The sequence below is a fragment of the Patagioenas fasciata genome, chromosome 2, assembly GCF_037038585.1.
Source record: "Patagioenas fasciata isolate bPatFas1 chromosome 2, bPatFas1.hap1, whole genome shotgun sequence".
In the NCBI taxonomy this organism is placed as follows: domain Eukaryota; kingdom Metazoa; phylum Chordata; class Aves; order Columbiformes; family Columbidae; genus Patagioenas; species Patagioenas fasciata.
Genome location: NC_092521.1, coordinates 163529838 through 163547843, shown reverse-complemented (window position 1 = coordinate 163547843; position 18006 = coordinate 163529838). Strand labels below are relative to the sequence as shown.

Sequence of the window (18006 nt, the reverse complement as noted above, 5' to 3'; positions counted from 1 at the left end):
TGTTGCTAGGATCAAATAACCAAATTGTTCAGTGTTTTTAATGCTTACCAATTCATCCTTACATTATCAAAAGCTCACAGTATTGAGATTTTCTTATTTGTGTGACATATACAAGATCTAACATATATATATACTTGGAAGACAAAGTCTTTTACTTTTGCTTGATTTGTTGGCCTATACCAGATCCTTTTTGATGATGGTGTTATTAACAATTACCTTTGTCCACTGTTTTCCAACACATCCACCTCCTTGTACATTATGGACATCAGAGTATGTGAGAATATATTTGATATACCCAAATCCTCACTTCCTTTTTCTCTTGCTTGTTATTTTTTTTCCTAGAAGGAGCCATATCATGCTATATTAATATTCCAGTATAACAGTAAATAATTTCATTGCAGTGGTTGATGAAAGCAAGACTGAATTTTTTAAATTCTAAGGAGTGTTTTCTGAAATATTTTTCCTGTTAGTAGTAGTGTTTCCAACTTACTTTAACTATTTTAAGGTGCTCAACCTGTTCATTGCCTTGCTGCTGAGTTCATTCAGTACAGACTCCTCAGCGGGACAAGAAGATCCTGGACGAATGACTAAATGTCAGATTGCCATTGCACAGATTCACAAGGGCCTGCAGTCTGTGAAAGACAAAATTTGGGACCATTGTGGCAAAATAATGAAACGAAGCCTCAAAACAACAGCCAAAAAGAAGACTTTGGTGAAAGTTTCTACCAAAGACAGAGAGGAAAATAACTATGCCATGACAGATGTCAGAAAGGATGTAGACAACTGTTGGTTTGACAGCGGGTGTTACAATACTGAAGAGAATTACCCAGTAACAAGGAAATATGAAGAATTTTTAACCAATCGTATGACCTGTGCTCCTATTGCTATAGCAGAGACTTACACCGATGAAGGTGATGATGAACACACTGTATGCACAGAAATAGAATACAGAAAACAGGTAAGGAATATGAATATTTGAAAAATTATTGTAGCTTGCATCTGTAAATATAATCTGAAAGACTCAACAGTAAATAATATCCCTTCTGTCATTTCTGCCATTTTACTTTCTTTGTTCTTCTAGTACCTTCAAAGTGCGAGAACTACCAAATAGTCTTAGTTATTCAATAAGAGATGTTGAACATCCACTATTTCACCATTCTCCACGTTGACAGCCGTAATTCTGCTTCTGTCTGTTTTGTTTCCATTTCTTGCTGTCAATTGCTAAATGGAGTTTGGTCAAGACGTATTCTTTCTTCTTGTCTCCTTTACCTTACAGATGGCACCAGGAATTTGTGGAAGGCAGGCCTCTTGTGTTGCTTAAATGTTGCTTCTCAGTTGCATGAAATCCAAAGGGAGTGCAAAGAAAAAGCTTCACTTTAAAATAATAGTTTCTTAATATTTTAAAAATTGTTTTCCTGCTGCGGTGGAATCTCATATTGCTTGGAATTTTAGTGGCAAGGGCAGAGAGCTGAGTGAAGTCGCTGAACTCTTCTGCCTCTAACTAGAAATATGAGGCTGTTGGAGTCCAGCTGCAAAGTTTGCTATGAGCCAGTTCATCAGAACCTGGTGAACTGGATGCAGGAATCCATCAGTGGGCTAAATGGAGATCTTGAGAAATGATAACCTTCCCACAGTATAACCACAAGACCACATTATTTGCAACTGAGGAAGAAACCATTCTTTTATATGCCTTTGAGGGATACCATTTAGCTACCTGTAAAAACAGAAAACTATTAAATTTTGTGGATTCTTTAGATTGTGCAAAAGAATTTTGACTTTTAATAATGACTGTCAGGTAGAAAAATGTGGAAAACCGACTCTTTTGTATTATTTCATTCAGGGAGACAGATTAAGACGTAGAGACCAATGCCGGAGTTCAAGCGGCCTCAGTCAGATTTCCGGGGCTTCTGAAACTGTAAGTGTTTTTTTGGAAACATACCAAAAGAAAGATCAAAAAGAGCTAATTATAACTTTTAAGATCTTATGGAATACGCTAAAGATAAAAATTGTCACAGCAGTTCTCTCGTTCAGCACTGATGGGATAAACTGGCATTTTCTGAAGAGTAGCGAGTATCCTGTGAAGATGCTACATCTTTCTAGAAGTAACAATAGTTTTAAGCATTGAGGTTTGTCTCTCATAAACAGCCATGGCCAGCAGTGGAACTTAATATATTATTTTGTAAAAAAATAAGTGAACATAAATTAATCAAGAAACACACTCTCTTTATATGTCTGATACATACTCTTCATTTTTGTAGATAATTCTCTTTGCTGTCTTTGCCGGATGCAAAGATTTGTTCTCTAGAAATGGTTCCCAAAACAACCATACTTTTCTGATCTAGACACTTACACAGTACGGTTCCACAACAAAAAAAGGTGAAGAATCATGGCTTCCCTCCAATGACCCACAAAATTAAATGGAAGTTCAGCCACTTTCTGGATTACTACCTCCAAAAGTCCAACCACTTCGGCATTTTCTGGCTTTACATAAAGTTGCCAGAAGTTTTGTTTGTTATACATTAATTATGTTTATATAAAAAATTAACATTAAAAATAATAAAATGCTCATGAATTTAAATAACTATATTTTTTATGTGTTGAAGATTCCCTGGTGTCTTACCAACAGTGGCACTTCTCCCTTCTTCTGGCTTCTCATTCTTATCCCTCTCCTCATGCCTTCCTTTTCCATGACATGTAGAGCACTTACGCTTTATGGCTCATAGATTGCTTTATTCCTTTTTCTTTATATTTCTTTTCCTTATTGTCTTTAGTTTAAGTAAGTAAGTTACCTACCAATAGCTACAATTCTTTGGAATGCATAGACCATATGTACATGTCTTTCCTGCCAGGCCTTCCCATCTTCAAACCTTATGAGACATAGTTCATATCTCTGAAAATGAAAAGAGAATTGGATTGGCATGAAGAAAACAGAGATTTCTCTAAAGTTGTAGCATAATACAATATCTTCTAAGCATTTCCATTACTGCAAGTTCAATGTAGACAACTAGAAGAAACCGAGAAACTTATTAAATTAAAGCCATGGAAACAAAGAGCAGGAATTAGCTTTTTCTGTCCTATTATTTATAATTTTCTTTTGGTAGTTCAGCAACATTATGAATTTATACACTGCAGATTTTTTTGGGGAGGTAACCTTATTAATTAAAATTAAATAAATTCTCTTCTTTGCCCTTCTCCTGTGCAGAAATGTGATGTCGGTAGCTGTTCTGAAGCCAGCACTGTGGATCCAGTTATTCTTCTGGAGATGTTTCCCCAGCCTAAAAAGTCACACCTTCCAAAGGACTGTTTCGGAGAAAGTAAGAATGTTTAATGTATTCTGGTGACACCAAATGAACCAAATGATTCAAAGACATCTGTTTGGAACATTTCCGAATTGGCAGAAACTGTTTGTCTGAGACACTTGTTTATAAACATAAAAACTGAAATAAATATACCTAAAGTCCACATAGAACTGGAGCAGGATTGGAATGCCTGAGCACAGGTGTGAGATGCCCGAGAGTACACAAGATGACCATGTGAGCCTGTCAGAAATGTCACAAAAGCTGTAGAATATCCAAAGAGACATAAAATGGTTCTATATCCCTGTGTTTAGGTAGCAAAATGCCATCGTTGGTGAGTGACTCAGTCTTATATTAAGGCATCAGACTATAAGGATCTGTATATGAGCAAAAGTGCTCAATGAAGAAATGTGTTTCTGGTGCGAAACAGTGAACAGAGAATCTAGTTGTAATGTCTCTGTAGTGCAATCAAGTGAAATAATCAGTTAAAATAATAATTCCGTAGGGCTTCTAGACATAAAAGCTTCTCTGCTTTTTCCATGTATGAGTTGCTTTATTAAAAGAGATTTCAGCCTACAAATCTTTTCTTTAGATAATTTCAGCCACAGCATTACTCCATAGGTAAAACAGCACATTCTTTGTAACATCTGTAGAAGCTCATTTTAAAACATCTTACACTTTTTAGATTCCATGTCTCCACATTTTCTATGGAGCCAATATAATGTTCTTTCTCTTTTCAGGTTGTGTTGAATGTTTCCCGTGCTGTATAGTGGATACCACTGAGTTTCCAGGCAGAACTTGGTGGAAATTTAGAAAAACCTGCTACCGAATTGTAAAACACAGCTGGTTTGAAAATTTTATCATTTTTATGATAATTTTGAGCAGTGCAGCTCTGGTAATTATAATTTAATTTCTCAAGTTTTTAATTGATTGTTGTCAGTAAAGGAAAAGAATTATACTATTGTATTTAATTAAATTATTCTACTCTCACATTCCTTTCCCAAGGGAGAGAGGAGTGTAATAAACATAGCCCTTAGAAGTTATAAGGCTTTTCCCCACTTGGATAAGATATTTAAATATTTGGAATCATCGTCTTCTTCATTGTTCTTCATGAAACATAGTTCTTCACACGTTTGTATACTTAACTAGGAGGCTAAACCAGGGTCTGAAATTACTGACGAAAGCTTAAAAAAATAAAAGTACTTCTAAATTTGTAAAGCAGCCTGATTGCATAGTAAAACATCAGAATAATAAGCCAAACTGTGTATTTCTGTTCAATTTAAAAATAATTTTCCATAAAACTACTGAACTGTTTTAAAACTGATTTCTGAAATTCCAGGCCTTTGAAGATATTCACCTGAAAAACAGAAAAAATGTGAAAATGATCCTAGAGTATGCTGATATAATATTTACCTATATCTTTTTTATGGAGATGCTTCTGAAATGGGTAGCTTATGGTTTGCACAGTTATTTCACAAACGCCTGGTGTTGGGTTGACTTCATCATTGTATGTGTAAGTATTGTATTAAGCTTGTCTTGCATTTTAAGTTTTGATATTTTCTACACAGAGAACTACGTGTAAAATTTGGTTGTGAATAAACACAAGTGTAAATGACAGTTTACAAAAGGTGAAAAAATTGCAATCAAAAGAGACTCTAGAATAAATTTAGATGGAAATTGTAGGTAATAATCAGAAGTTGCTTAAAAAAGATTTATTGTGTATCACTGTCATGGAGGACCATGTTGGTCCTAAACACATTTTTGAGTGTAGAGAGTGCAATTAGTGATCAGAAATGAAACTAAAGTAGTTAAGATAAAAGAAAAATGTGAAGCTACTGGCAGTTCTGCCACTTAGAAACAGAAAAAAAGTAGAATTGCCTCCTTAAAGGAGAAGAAATTTAGACAGTAAAGAAGTTGAAAAATATTGTTGGAAAACTCATTTACTGGAGATTTAGAGATGCAGGAAAATATGTTTTGCTTTGCAACCAAAGAAATCCTTACAATCTTTTTTATAGTTATGAAGAGAAATGCTGAAATCATAGAATCACAGAATAGTTTGGGTTAGAAGGGACCTTCAAACTCATCTAGTCCAACCCTGGCCATGAGGAGGGACATTTCACCCAGATCGGGTTGCTCGGAGCCTCATCCAAGTCATCAGTAGTGAGATGGATGGGGTGCGCTGTTTGATATATACGTATTTATTCTGAATTAAGACAAAGTTAAATAATATAATATTACCATATAAGAATGAGATATTTTTGTCAACAATACACTGTGAAGAGACCAAAGTTAAATATTTAAAAACAGGGCATCTAAACTTCCAGTAACATCAAAGTATCCGTTTGGTGGCCTCTGAATGGTTAGCACTGAAAGCTGTGAAGTATTAGCAAATTTCAACAGAAAAGTATTATGACAATTTAAAAATACTAGGAAAGAGTGAAGGAAATTATATTACAATAACTTTGAATGTGTATTTTCTGCATTTGACTTACTGGTTGGAGATACTGTAGCATTAAGCCTGTGATTGTCTACTGACACAAATAAAATAAAGGTTTATATACCATTTAATAATCCCAGTTTCAATTGAATGAACACAGCTGTCATTTGCTTCCTGGGGACTAAATAATGTTTCTGAGGCCACATCAGTTTGTTCCTCTGGGGCTGCACTGAAATCTCTCAGGAGTCTTAGAGCATTGAGGCCTCTACGAGCTCTGTCAAGATTTGAAGGGATAAAGGTAAGGATATTGGGGGTGTGTGTGCATATTTTGTAATAACTGCATTTGAAATTTTTGTGAAAATTACAATTTGAATTTTATTTTGGGTCTTGATGGCATTAAGGTTGTTCACATTGCCTACTTACACCTTATGGTTGTTATTTTGAAATAATACCTAACACAATGACAGAATCCCAGAATGTCAGGGATTGGAAGGGACCTGGAAAGCTCATCCAGTGCAATCCCCCCATGGAGCAGGAACACCCAGCTGAGGTTCCACAGGAAGGTGTCCAGGCGGGTTTGAATGTCTGCAGAGAAGGAGACTCCACAACCTCCCTGGGCAGCCTGGGCCAGGCTCTGCCACCCTCACTGAGAAGAAGTTTCTTCTCAGATTTAAGTGGAACCTTTTGTGTTTATACCAGTTTATACCCATTGCCCCATGTCCTATCATTGGTTGTCACCGAGAAGAGCCTGGCTCCATCCTCCTGACACTCACCCTTTTTATATCTGTAAACATTAATGAAGTCACCCCTCAGCCTCCTCTCCTCCAGCTCCAGAGCCCCAGCTCCCTCAGCCTTTCCTCACACAGGAGATGCTCCACTCCCTTCATCATCTTTGTTGCCCTGCGCTGGACTCTCTCCAGCAGTTCCCTGTCCTTCTGGAACTGAGGGGCCCAGAACTGGACACAATATTCCAGGTGTGGTCTCCCCAGGGCAGAGTAGAGGGGCAGGAGAACCTATCTTGACCTACTGACCACCCCACTTCTAATCCACCCCAGGTACCATTGGCCTTCCTGGCCACAAGGGCCCAGTGCTGGCTCATGGTTACCCTGCTGTCCCCAGGACCCCCAGGTCCCTTTCCCCTACACTGGTCTCTAATAGGTCATTCCCCAACTTACACTGGAACCTGGGGTTGTTCCTGCCCAGATGCAAGACTCTACACTTGCCCTTGTTATACAGTTTCACAGAAATTTATAAATACAAATGAAAAAGGACATTTTATTATAATGTGCTGCCACAAGGAATTATTACCTTTTGTAATGTGAACCCTGGAACATATTTCCATGTTCAGTACAATTTGCAGAACAAGGATTTTTTTTACATGTACTTTTCTGAAAGTCATCCTTTGGTTTATCCTGGACGTGGAAAAATTCCTTACAGGGTATATGCCAAATTCTTCTGAAAAAAATTAAAAGGCTTGAAAAAACAGGAATAATTTTAATTACTTGTCAATAGAAAAGAAGCTATATATATCATTATTACAGAAAATAAACTGTAATGTGAGGAAGAAAAAAAGCTGTAGTTTATCAGTCTCCATCATGTAAGAAGTGTAGCAACCACGGTCTTTTCTTAATTTATTCTCATTGCCTGAGGTAAGAAGTTGGAACCTGGAAGAATAGAATCACTAATTCATTGCTTTAGTGGAAACTTCACGTTTTGTAAATTCTTTTCATAATCTCCATTCTTTAGGCTGATGCGCTTATATCAACTCAATTTGCCAGTTATTTAGATAAGGGCATGGGCCACATTTCACACTCTCCAGGGTGGATCTGAAAGACAACAATCCTTTAATTGGGTGGGATTTTCTTAGTAGGAGAGGGGAGTCTTCTAACTTGATTTTAAAAGCTGTTCTGAGCCAAGTATCTGGAATTTTTAAAGTCAGTAGGGAGAATTAAAAAAAAATTATAATGCAAATCATCTAACCTGTGTTAGGTCACAGAATGTGATGAGACACTAACTTGAGGCTCCAGGATGGATATGGAGCAAATCCTCCTGGAAGCCATGAAGGACAAGAAGGAATCAGTTAGAAACAGCCAGCATGAATTTAGGAAGGGCGATTTTTGCCTCTTCAAACTGATCATCTTCTATGTTGAGATGCCTGAGGGAGGGAAGAGCCATCTGTGGTCTCCAATAGAAATCTGGTTTGGATAGGTGAACTAGGCCAAAAATGGGCTGAACTGCCAGGTTCAATGTGTGGAGATCATCAGGATAATGTTCAACTGGCAGCTGGTTACTAGCGGCTCAGAGGTCAGTCCTAGGAGCAATACTGCTTAATCGCTTAATCAACAACTGTAAGAAAATTCAGAACTTGACTGGACGAGACACCAAGCAACTTGGTCTATGTTGGAACAGCTGATCTTCTGAGGTGTCTTCCAATATACTTCATTCTGTGTGTTTCTAGTATCCAAGGGCAGGATAAAAAGCTCAGAATTTTCTCATCATGATAGCAGGGAAACATTTCCAGAGAGATTTTTCACTATGCCTCACAAGAAAATGGAGGAAGATGGTGAAAAGAAATAGAAAATAGCCCTCAAATTCACTCTGGCAACAAGCGTGGTCCTGCCTGTCCACATCAATGTGCTGGATTCATGAATATGACATCTTATCACCACTTGTCAGGTCCCTTGATGTCACCAGCACAGACACCAAAAGCTGGAGTCCCCATTTTCACTGCTACCTTTTAGTGCTCATCATGGGTTTGCATTCACCTTGTCCTCAATGCAGCCTAAATGAAGGAAGCTGACCAAAACAGCTCGTTCTTCTGGAACCCAAACTTCTCCATCTACTGTGTGCAGTCAGTTGCCAGTGGTTATTTGGTTCATTTTGTTATGGAGAGCAAGCTGTTGTCCTCTTACAAAACCCCTCCGATATAAAATAGAGGCTTATTTACGACATTATAGCAGATGCAGATCATAAAACCCATTGCCCTATAACCGATTTTTAGATCCCATAGTTACTACAGACTCATAATCTTATTTTATGTATTTCTTTTACCCGAAGATAATTCTGGTTGCTGTCTGTTTTACTTCCCTCCTCAAAAAGGCAAGATAGATGCCACAAAATTACATGTTAAGACAAGCTTTAAGTTGGGCTGAAGGCGGCTTTAGATTTGTTAACTAGTAGTTTTCTATGGGTGAAAATATGCAAAAGATACAGAAGAATAAATAATAACTGTCTTTCTGGGAAGGTGTCCTAACGAATGGGAATAATTCATTCTTTTCATTCATTTCATTTATTTAAGGTTGTTGTGAATGCACTCTTGGGAGCTATCCCCTCAATCTTGAATGTTTTGCTCGTCTGTATTGTCTTCTGGCTCCTATTTAACATTGCAGGAGTACAATTATTTGGAAAAAAATTTTCAAAATGCATACTCGAAAAAGGAAATATCAGTTTCATTGATAACATCACGGATTGTTTTTTCTATAATGGAACATGGACAAATAGTGATGTAAACTTTGATAATGTTGGGATGGGATACTTGGCTCTTCTTCAAGTGGTAAGTTAAGCAAAAACATGCTCAGTTTTGTCTTCTTAAAGGAAATGTGTTGAGCAGTCCAGCCATGAGACACTTCTGTTTATCTCAATGAAATCTGGGATTTTTTAGCTCCAAAAGTATTTTTCTTATCTTTAAGCTGCTCAGTTCCTCCTAAAGAACACTTTAGCATATGCAACTGTGTGTGAAAATCCAGCATGGTGGTGCATGGCTTTTCAGTTTTGCTTTAATTTTGATTAACATACTAAACTTGAAACAATCCACATGTTATTTGATTTAAAGTTATTTTCTTTAGTGAAAGTTACTTCTGAGTGGATGAGGAAGAAAAAGCATGAGCCAGTTTATTTATATTTCTGTATTATAATATGTCATGAAGTATTGGGATGCTAATTTATTCATCTCCCTAACACCACAACAAAGGAGAGAAAGGCATTTTTAAAAGTTGTCGTTATCCACATCTCTTCTTCGAGATGAAATTCTTTGCCCTGTACCTTCCAAAGTGTTTTTATGATTCTGCAGAGTTGCTAAAAATTGCTGGAAAGAATCGTCTGTTGTTTTCTTAGAAATTTTTATCCTTTTAGGATAAATCTGCCAGTTAAGCTGAAACTTTTACAGCTTTGTCAAAAAGAAGAGAGTTTACAAAATTTCAATTTAAAAAGAGTTAACATTAAAACACATTTTACAGGATTCATTGCATTTTTTTTTTCCTTTTCAGGAAATATTTGTTTTACTCTTTTAATGAACTCCAGTGAATTACATTTCCAAGCAGATCTTAGGAAGTGATGAGCATTTTTTATAGGACATTGCTCAGTTTTCCACAACTCTTCTCACATTTATATTAGCTTTACTTTTTTATTATTACTCTTATTTATTCTAATTCTAGTGCCAATAACCTTAATAAACAATTTATTTCAGGCAACTTTTAAAGGTTGGATGGATATTATGTATGCAGCAGTGGATTCACGAGAGGTACGTCACGTTTTTTCCCTTTCCTTCTTTCCTTTTTTATCCATACAATTCATTTTTTAGATATGTTTGCAGTAACAAGTCAAAAATATAAGCAGATGAATCCTTCAAACTACGTAGTGAAATGATAATCCTTGGAGTACCAAATATCCGGAAATTAGGCAAAAGAAAACTGGTCAAAATGGAGTGACACCAAACAAAAAACTACTATGTCAAGAATGCAGAGGACAAGACATTGCAAATTTTGGACAAGTCTGTTTTGGGAACAGAGTTCTGAAGGTCTTGGAGGGACTGTGCCTCTGAAGCAAATTTCTTTCTTTTTTAAACGTGTACAGTAACATTAAAACAGCATGTATCTTTAGCAGTTATTTCTGGAGATTTTTTCCCGATATTTGAATTTCTTACTATTTCTTCCCCATTTCCATGTGTTGTTTCTCACCCTCTCACAAGCACGGTGTGTTTCAACTTTTCTATGTTTAATTTCCTTTGTATTTTACTTACTTATTCAAGCACTGCACTCTTGAATGCGGTGAAATAGCTGCTAATTAAAAAGATCATTCCTTGTATAGCTGATTGTAGTGAGCTGGACTTTTAAAACTATGTCTCTTCTGGGGTAACATGCAAGGGGATGGTTGTTCACCATTACATTTAGTCTGAGTTGTCTGTCTAATTTAGGCATTCACAGTGTTACTTCTGATTTGAACTGTTTATCTGTTACTTAATAATTTGCTAGAGCTGGATTTGGCTATTTATATTTGTTAGAAATTATCTTTATGAACCGTAACAAGAATGAACAAGACAGTTTGTTCTACTCGCACATCTAAAGAAAGGCTTTAATGGGTAGGAATAATTTATCCCTCCTAACAATAAAATTATTTGGTTTTATAAATTGGAAATGGTAGAGCTGTGATTATCTGATTTTTACTATTTTTTTTTTTTCTGATTTGATTTTTTTAACAGATGAATGAACAGCCAAAGTTTGAAGCCTTCTTAGCCATGTATACTTATTTTGTGATTTTCATTATTTTTGGATCTTTCTTCATGCTGAACCTTTTCATTGGAGTGGTTATCAGCAATTTTAACCAACAAAGGAAAAAGATAAGTGCTTCATGAGCTAATTCAGATTTTCTCATAATCCCAGCTTGATTAAATGAATGCTACTTTGACATCTAGATGTCTAACGTTTTCAGATAACTCTTTTACTGGAGAAACTTCAAATAACATTTACATACCACGTTTTGAAAACAGGAGTCCCCTTTTTCTCAAAGCTTTTAGTAATTTACCTGGAAATTCTATTTTCATGCCAGGTCCTTAGTTTGTTCTAAGTAGGAGGGCAAGGAGTTGATAGTTTTAGAAAAGATAAGCCAAAAAAAGTTATATAGATTTTGCTTCAGGAGAGTGGAATTCTTTTCTTCTGCTCTGAAGATTTGCTTTGGAGAACAGAATAGGACTTTTTGCTGAGAGTAAACACCTGACAAACGCGATAAGGAAAATCAAGAAACACTACTGTTCATGGGAGAAGTAACCCATGCGTTTCTGCTAAAGAAACTTCAAAATGCCTTGTTAGTCAGGACTTCTAATACTAGCGACATTTAGAAAATTCTGTCTTCAATGAAGTAACTCTACAGATTAATTTACTGGGGTTTTTAAAAATTTCTGCACTAAGATTCAAGCCATGGCCTCGAGAAAAGGTCGTCTAGAAATTTAAAGGCTTCTTAAAGTCCACGAAGCACTGACTGCTTCCAGTTTTTTCCTCATAGTTTTTAGATTCCCTGTTATTTTTATTCAGTAAGAAATGGGAGTAAAAATCTTAGAATAGTAAATTCAACAACCAAAGGAAGGCAACAGTCAGCCTTTCCTGGGTTAGTTCAGCTCCTTTGTGCCAAGCTTATTTGTTGAGTTCTCTCCTTGATTGATTTAGGGGATTAAAGTATCCATATCATCAGGGCAAACTGAGTCAATTAATCCACTTGGAGCTCTCGAAACAAATAAGCATCTTGCTCATTAAAAAAAAATGCCACAAAAGCAGACTCCAATAGGAGGTTTACAATTTCAACGTCCACATTTGGAAGACAGAATCTTTACAGGAGACATTTATTCTTTCCACAGGCTGAACTATACACCAAATATCAAAGAATTTCTGCTCTTGATAGAGATAGACAGCAATAAGGCCCACAAGAAATCCTTCTGCTCTCTGCATCTGAAGGCAGAAAGGATATGTAGGATGAGGAACAACAGTCCAACTTCACTATAATTATTTTCTTGTATGAATGACGAAGTCCCAGTTATAACAATCCCAACAGGCAGAAACAACACTGGTTAAGCATCTTAGAAGTCTGAACACTCACTAGAAGTTGATGTGGACATACCAATTTTTTTCAGTACATGCTATAAGTGGGCATTTTTTTCTTTTTCATTTCTTTGCTGCTGCTTTCGGATTTTTGCCAAGATTCCATACAGTGAAGTTAAACTGAATTTTCCGAAGCCTTGCCAGAATTATTCGAACTGCAGATGCCCTACTGAACATTGTTATATATTTGTTTTACAAAATGCTAATCAGTCAGTGTTTTTATGAAAAGTGGCTTCCCCTGAATACTTGTTTCAAAATAATTGCTAGATAATACTGGAGGCGTAGGTGGTAATAAGATGAGTACCAGAAATATTTTATCAGGAACCCCCTGCAGAATGTAGTCCCAAAGTGCTTATTCATAATCCTCCATTTACTTGCTAGCCCTTCAATATACTTCTGTTCCTACCTTTCCCAAAAATATAAGTGGAAAGTATATTACTTGTTGATGAGTCTTATGTTGTTTTAAAGATATGAAATAGATTTTTAAAATTTCAGAAAGTCTCTCACATTTAAGGAAGCAGACTCAGGAACGCTGCCTAGACTAGACTTCCACGATCAAATTCTGATCAGCTTTTTGCAGTACATCTTTTCAAAGAACAAGGAGGAAAGGAGAAATGCTGAAGACGCGTTTTGTCTCTGTGCTCTCTTAGATCCCGCTCACGACAGCTGTAACATACTTCCTTCACATAAACTTGTTGGTGTTTATCTGGTTGACAGCTTATACTTCGGCTGAACAACAGTATCTTTTCTCTTTACTTAGGTGGAAAAGATCTATTTCTGACTGAGGAACAGAAAAAGTACTATAATGCTCTAAAAAAACTGGGATCCAAGAAACCTCAAAAACCCATCCCAAGACCATTGGTGAGACCATCTTAAGTATAATATGATGGAAGATATAAAGATAATGACCATATTTAAACTCAGTAGCCAGTCATATGATAATAAACTTCCACGTTAAAGCCCATTACCTCCCTCATTCAATATAGTATTTGCATTTCACTCTCTTTTTCTTAATTCCATCTAATGCAATCTTTTTTTGGTGGGCATTAACTTAAGGGAATTTACACAGTATTTATCACTTATTCAAATATACAACCTATTTCTGAAGGTTCATTGAGTATTTGCTATTCATAACATGGTTACTTAAGCTGCATGATATTGCTTCTGCAACTAACTGGATTATTGCAGGTGAGAATGAATAGTGAGTAGTACGTGTCCCACGGCTATTTACTTTATAATAATCTCATGCTTTATTTCTTATAATTCTTAGATTTCATTCCAGTCCTGGCTTCATGTAGCAACTATTTAGAGTTTTTCTTGGTTAGGACATTTTAATTAGAATCACTTATCCTAAAGTGTCTGCTCCAATAAGCACTTCTATTGAAAGAGCAACCGCAACGTACTCTGAATGTTTTCCTGCTGTGTAATGAAATGTGGTTGCATGATACCTGAAAATACTTACCCAAGTATTGAATGTTTGCTTTGAAGGTCTGAAGGAATCACCAAAAAATGCTTCTAGTAGCTTATTGTTAAATCCATATTCTCTTTAATTTTCTTTCTATGCACAAATTACTGATTAATATTTTAATGTAGCCTTAGTCTTAGAAGTAACATTAAGCAGTTCTTCTCGTTTTCTCCACAGAACATGTTCCAGGGATTACTCTTTGACATAGTATCGCACAAAGCCTTTGACGTTACTGTTGTGACATTAATCTGTCTAAATATGGTCGTTATGATGGCAGAAAGTAACCAGAATGGCACCAAGGATGTTCTTAATAAAATCAACTTTTTTTTTGTGGCGGTATTTACTGGGGAATGTGTCATAAAAATACTGGCCTTAAGACATTACTTCTTCACCAGTGGCTGGAACTTATTTGATTTAGCTGTCGTGGTCCTTTCACTAGTTAGTAAGTATAAATCATTATTACATCAGGCACTATAACTTACCAATACTAAGCCAAATTTCAGTGTGAAGTAACTACTTACATATATCTGATACACAAATTCCAGATCCATTGTACTTTTTCAAGGTATATGCTAAGTGATTACTGTTAAAAGAATATATTTTTGGTTTACCTTATATTTTTGCAAAACACCAAAAGGTAAATGGGTAGTTTTCATAGTTTTCGTTTTTTTAAAGTATGAATTTTTTGAAGTAATTAGCAGAACAGAAATTTAATGCAGTAACATATTTTCTAAGTTATTGTACATAAACTGTTGTCATAATGTTTTTATGCTTTCAACTTACATGTAATCACATTAAATATTGTTTTCACATTCATGTATTCACACATACATTCGTATATTCACACATGCATTCATATGAAAAATGGGAAGGATTTATTTCATTTTCCAGGGCTTTCTTTTAAGAAGGCAAATCGCAAGGGCTGATTCAGAGAGCTCAGGAAAATTTAATTGCTCAGCACCATTCTAAATGTGGGCTGCTATTTCTGACTGAAAAGTCTTATTAAAACTGGCTTGGTTTTGTTTTGCTTTTTGAGTAAGACTAGATGCTTATTGTTTCCTCTACAAAGGGTCTTATTAGATTTAGTTTCTCGTACAATTTATTTGGTCTGTCCTTCCTACTCAGGCTCAGGTTTTATCATAGAATAAAGGGAAAACCCCCTACCTTCCAACACAGGAGCTGATTGGATTTAATAGGAATTTTTAAAGTACTTGAGTAATGCATAATTCCATCCCCTGAATTAGAGAAATCTGGGGGAATGCAGTTTCCAAACTATACGTAATTGTGATATCTCTTTAATATTTAAAGGTATTCCAATTTGTCTTTCTTTTCCTAGGCTCTTTTGTAAGCAATTGAAGTATTGATGATAATGTTTTTGTTGAAAATGGTGTAATATGATCAACGTTACATTCAACATCTGAAGCACAGAATATATTAATAGCAAAATTGACATAAATAGGGAATTTCATTGATATGGCTTGATGATATTTTATTTTCTTCTCCATTTCAAAGGTATTGGACTTTCTGAAGCCTTTCAAACTTCGTTCTCTCCTACAATTTTGAGAATATTTCGTTTGGCACGAATTGGCCGAATCCTGAGATTAATTCGAAAAGCTAGAGGAATTAGAACTCTTCTTTTTGCGTTACTGATGTCTCTTCCTGCACTGTTCAACATCGGTCTTCTGCTTTTTCTGGTTATGTTCATTTTTGCCATTGTGGGCATGACAAACTTTGCCTGTGTTGCCTGGGAAGGTGGGATTGATAACCTTTTTAACTTTCAAACCTTTGATAGCAGCATGCTTTGTCTCTTCCAAATTACAACATCAGCTGGCTGGGATGGTCTTCTGGTGCCTCTGTTAAGAAGTTCTAATTCATGTGCTCCCAACTTAAATATAACAAGCGAGGAGAGAAATACTTGCACAAACAAGGCAGTTGGTATTTTATTTTTTGTAAGCTATGTCATTATGTCATTTCTCATTGTCGTGAATATGTACATAGCTGTCATTTTAGAGAACTTCAGCGTTGCCACTGAAGAGAGCACAGATCCACTTTGTGAGGATGACTTTGATATGTTTTATGAGACCTGGGGAAATTTTGATCCTCAGGCAACACAGTTTATTGAATATTCTGCTCTTTCAGACTTCGCAGATGCTCTGGCAGAACCCTTGCACATTCCAAAGCCCAATAAAATTCAGCTCATATCCATGGACCTCCCTATAGTCAGTGGAGATAAGATCCACTGCTTGGATATCTTGCTTGCTTTCACTAAAAGGGTCTTGGGAGAATCTGGAGATACGAGTGGTCTTGAGTTACACATGGAAGAAAAATTTATGGCTGCCAATCCATCTAAAGTTTCATACAAGCCGATTACCACTACCCTTAAAAGAAAACAAGAAGAGGTATCTGCTCTTGTTATCCAGAGGGCCTTCAGGAGGTATTTGATGCAGCGTTCTTTTAAAAATAAATCATTCTTATACCGCCATAACCATTGTAACAGTGCTGTCTTTGAAGAAGAAATACATGAGAGGGAAAGGCTTATTTCATCGATGCTTAATGAAAACAATGGTAGGAAGCTTGATAAATCACTGACTATATCTTCCATATCTCTCCCTTTATTTTATGATGGTATTGCTAAAACAGATAGTGATAGTGTGGACACATAAGCTTGCCCCGGGCTGCAGCATTTTTGATTAAAGCAATACCAGTTATTTTGAGATAGAGAAACTATTTTGATCCCAAATCATAATACTCTCTATATATAATAATGGTGACCCTTTTAGACCCTTTTGTGACTCTTCAATTTTGCAAATGCTTCTTAAAATAATTAAGATTTTAACAACTATGTCATGAATATTGGAGGAAAATCAAACTTTAGATTTATTTTTTTCTCTCATCTACTGGAGTATTTAGGTTTTAGACCTGGGGATTTTTTGTTTCTTTGTTTTGCATTGCTTCATATTTCTGTGTTTACAGAATAAATCTGTAAAAGATCAGTTTAAACTGTAATATGATTTATAAGCAAATAGACTGTGGAACAATGTACATCTTTTTAAAGTTAGAGCCTGGTTTCAAAAACTGGTTATTGTAGCAAAATTAAATAGTTACTAGATTTTCTGTAAAAGAGCTCACTTAAGACACTTGAGTATAATCAGCCATTAATTTCTATGTTTTCTTGGAACTATTTTCTTCCTAGTGCCTTTGGATGGATTTGTTTATGCTCGAGAATTTTTGAGATGTCTTTACACTTGGATTTAATGTATCTTCCTTGGGTTTCTGTGCTTGAAAGTTGTATTTAATTTGTTCATTATATCATTCAGTGTATGAAAATTGTGATAATAATAGTTACCAAAATCAAAGGGTGCTATGTAAGAGGTATGGTTTCCAGAAAATCTTACGACTTCCTGTATATAAAATTTCATCATTATACTTCATTCAAATATCATAGTAAGAAAAGGAGCTTATGGTATATCTTATGAGCCAACATTTATTAGAGTTAGAGGAAGTATTTATTTCATTGCTTCTGAAAAAAAAACAAACCAAAAAACATGTATGAACAATGTGTATTGATATTACTTTTACTAGGTTTGGGCAGTTTAAGTTGGTCAGGTGAAGTTTCACGGTGGCCTCAGAACTACCAATGAAACAGGAATTTTTTAGATTCTTCAATAAAGAGTTCAAATGCTTAATGCCTTTTTGTTTGTTTTGTCTGAGTGATCTTCAGTTTCAGTTTAATAAAAGGAATAATCCGTTATTAGAGGGGTAGAGCCACAGTAATATAGTTTTCCAAAAATAGCTAACTATTGGCACAAGAAAACTCAAAATGTCTTTACAGGGAATGAGAGAAGATTTAGCATTTTCATGCCAAGAATAGCAGGAACAATAAGGTAATTTTTCAGTTTTTACAGTTACTTCCCTGTGCGGGACTACGGTGGGTCTGTGCAT

At 35.8% G+C, this 18006-nt stretch overlaps 1 pseudogene; it reads left to right on the top strand.

The window, feature by feature from the left end:
* Positions 1–17610, top strand: part of LOC136097572 (sodium channel protein type 5 subunit alpha-like) — a 38305-nt pseudogene extending 20695 nt beyond the window's left edge.
* Positions 17611–18006: the final 396 nt, after the last annotated feature.